General features: G+C 38.3%; 1 non-coding gene across 1 annotated transcript; it reads right to left on the bottom strand.

The window, feature by feature from the left end:
• Window positions 1–612: 612 nt before the first annotated feature.
• On the bottom strand, window positions 613–684 carry trnaq-uug. Its single transcript has one exon. It is a non-coding gene; the product is annotated as a tRNA-Gln (tRNA).
• Window positions 685–3,880: the final 3,196 nt, after the last annotated feature.

Raw genomic sequence — 3,880 nt, 5'->3', positions numbered from 1 at the left:
CTTGCTCAGCATGAGTAGAATTTCATAGTGAAATTATTTAATCTGTGGCACAGTGTGACTATTTGTTTACCAAGGTTTATAAATGACTTTGATGCAGTGTCCTACTGCACTTCAGTAAAGGTGCTGTACCTAAGCATAGTTGGGGGGGTACTATTTTACTCTAACTGCTTACCCTCAATTTGAGAGAAAAATATTGTCCTTTTTACTTCTTGTTAGTTAATTTGTGGATAGATTTTCATGCAAAATATCTTTGCAGATAGATTATTATGCATGGATTTACATTGTATACATGATAAGAACTTCACGTCTACCGGAGAATTGAGTTTCATAGCTCCAAACAAGAAAAGATGCAAACACTGTAGACAGGGTGCGGGGCCAAAGAGGCGGGGCATGGCCTATTGTGAGGCCCTTTACAATAGGGCATCCTGTGAGAAAAAATGTTTGGGTGAGGCAAAAAAACAGAAACAGGCAAGGCAGGTTATCCAGACGCAGCAGGTCTGATGCGTAATTGGTGGTTGATTGGCTGATGTTTAGATCCACAGGGGCTGTTTCCAGTCTACACGCTAACCTACATACATATCGGTGGACTGTCAAACGGCGAGGAAAAGGATGAGGTCCCACCGAGATTTGAACTCGGATCGCTGGATTCAAAGTCCAGAGTGCTAACCATTACACCATGGGACCGGATGGTACCGCCATTTTGGCCCCTTGACTTATCAATCCTAGTAAGAGCGTGTGCATCCATGCTAATTATCATTGATATCTTTAAGGTTATAAACCTGATTGATCTCTTTAATTGAACTATGGCACAGCTGCAAATTGGACATCGACATTAGCTCGGTAACGTCAACTAATACAAACTTACCGGCAGCAAACGTGTAACGTTGGTGCCGCTTGCGTCTCGGTGGGTTTGGAGAGAAGCTGAAACTGAAAGATACTGAAGCTTAAATCACTAATGCTGACGGTACGAACGTCAATGTATTGTATTATAGTACGTGTTTATTTTAATGTTAATCGAGATATTTTGTTCCCTCTAAACTTAGAGAAATGGAAGCACATTTTCCAGCTTCAAGTCAGTGCTATTAATGTTCTTGTTTTGTTGAGGAAAACGAAAGAAAAAGTAAAATACTTATATAACAGCAACAACAACACAATAATAATAATAATAATAATGATAATAATGAGTGAGCCGAATGAAATTAGTGTAAAGGTTTCATCTGTATGCGTTTTTTAATATGCCATGTAAATGTGATAATGTGTTTTGTGCTCTTATTTTGAGTAATAAAACATGCCACATGGGGGCAGCAGAAGACCTATCCTACTATCTTTCTATCTCTTTACAGCCTCATTGAGTCACTCACAAGCTCATGTTTACTGGCCTGTTGTGATAGATGCAAAGGTACATTTAGGTAACTCATTACATCTTCACTCAAGCTGTGTCTGTGACTTGCTTTGCTCCTATTATTAGCACATATTTTCTTTATAAGAATGATTCAGTTTTGATTTAATATCATCTAAAACTGCACACCTGTCTGACTGTGTGATTGGTTTTGCCCCTGCTGTGTAGACCTGGATAAGTTCAGAGCACAGTGGCTCAGCCCCTCCGTCTGTATGGCTCTAAGCTCATATCCACCCATAGCTGAACAGAGGTGCTGTGAGGATACGTTAACCTGATGTCCCACAGCTTAGTCTATACTAACAGCTTAATGCACACACACTCAGCTCTGTCATCACAATCCCTAACATGTGAGCAGACCACTCCCACTTGACCTGCTGCTCCTTTAGGCCCATTAAAAGACCAGCACACACACACACACACATACACACACACACATTTCTCCAGCTCAGAGGGATTGGTGGTTAGTCAACGTGGTGCTGGACTTTGGATGTAGGAATGTGAATGAAATCAATCTGGCAGGATGCAAGGTTGTCTGAATTTCCAGAATGTCATTACTGCTTCGACCTATATGCTGGATGTAGGTCAACCACACATAGAGAAATTAATATTAAATGACCATTTGTTTTCAATCTCCCTGCCGAGGAACAGCTACGTGACTTACAATTTCACACGATTTGGAACAGTCACTTTTGTATAAGAACGTGATAACAGCAAATCATTTTACCTCTGATGAAAAAAAAAATTCAAGTTGCCAGATACACGTCAGTTGATATTTTAAAATATTATTTGCCCTTTAGATGTGAACACACCATAGGCATGGAACACACAGAAGCACATACATGAGTAGATGGGTCTCTACGGTCTCAACACCCACCCCCCACAATCACAGTCTGTCTGATTTGGGTAAAATCCTATTTTACTGATAATCTTTTGCCTACTTGGAGGATAAGATGGATTGCATGGAATGCCACAGTTAATGACACACAGATAATCAGAAGCATGAGGATAAAAAAGTTTTCATATCTGTAACTTCTGTTCACATTTCTCTTCCTTTTCATCACACTTTAAAGTTACTGTTTGTGTTGAGGTATATAGAATTTAGTACCGTTTATTTTTTTTCGTGTATCGTTTTGCATATGTTAGATGTCCATCATATTGTATTATACTTTTTTTTTTTTTTTTTTTTACAATCATTTATCTATACAGGTATGTGCTGTTGTACTTCTGTGGCTATGACACCTCTGTATTGGCTCAGGGTCACTGTTACATAGGGTTTCTAGAACCTGACTGGGGCACAGTGCAAACAAACCGCTGGTCAGTGGGTCACAGGGAGTCAGTGGATTTACCTTTGGTCCAGTTTTAGATTCTGTTGAGTTACAACATTTTAATCAGTTAACAGGATATTACAAAAACAAACATACAAAGCAAACAAAAAAAAAAAAACCTTCAAATCTCATTTTTAAGCTTTAGAGCTGTAGAGCTTAAAGCATCAACATTTTAATATGTCTGCCAGCTAGAACTAGAATTCAGTGCAAGAAAGCCATCAAGTGTGTGCTTGAAAAAGACATGCCAGTTATTTTTCAATCCTTTTAATCACAGACTGGAACATTAATTTAATAGTTCCAACCTGACCATTATTGCTCCAGACAATTACACTGAAAGAAGAGACGGAGAAAGGTAACAAAAGCAATGTGATTTTAGCCATTACAGATATATGATAAGATGTGACAGCCTTCATCGGCTTCAAAAGCTTGTAAAATGCATTGGATCAATCACTTAAAGACATTCTTTTCTTTGTATTTCTGAGGCCAAATCAGCTGAAATTAATTTATTTGAAAGGCACCTTGAGATTTTTCAGATGCACGATTGTCTAAATTGTAGGCAATTTATACCAGTGTTACAATAAATGTAATGCTAAATGCTTTGTTTTAATGTCAGTGGGAATAAATAGGCTCCCAGCTATTAAAATGAGTTATCTATTCTTTTTTCTCTCTGTCTTTACTTTATTCTGTTTTTATAATGATTTCACAGACAGTTCAAACATCCCTTAAGAATGTTTGTGGAAGTAAAGTTTGACTTAAACAAGTCAACTAGCGTGCTAGTTTATGTCTTGTTATTGAAACTGCAGTTTTCCCCCAGTTAACAAGAGAACAGTGGCCTTACCTTCCATTTAATTTTACAGTCTGTGATTTGCCTGGTTTGTTTGCAACCGGATGGTACTTGACAGGCGGCGGTTCCTGAGTTAACCGCTGAGAATGTTTGTTATTGGTTGAAAGATTTATTTTGGAGATGAAAACTGGACACAGAGCGTATTGGAAACCTTAGCTTTAGGCTGTTTTATTTACGTCTCTCAGCTTACACTGTTCCCAAAAGTTTTCTTCAATATGAAGGGGTGAATGAAGTGTTTTAAAAAATGTGTGTTTACAGCCAGATATCAGTGTCAGTGGTGTACACAGACTATCTAAGCACCAGGGGTCAAAA

This window comes from Toxotes jaculatrix, chromosome 2, assembly GCF_017976425.1.
Source record: "Toxotes jaculatrix isolate fToxJac2 chromosome 2, fToxJac2.pri, whole genome shotgun sequence".
Classification (NCBI taxonomy): Eukaryota; Metazoa; Chordata; class Actinopteri; family Toxotidae; genus Toxotes; species Toxotes jaculatrix.
This window is presented reverse-complemented; position numbering and strand designations above follow the sequence as displayed.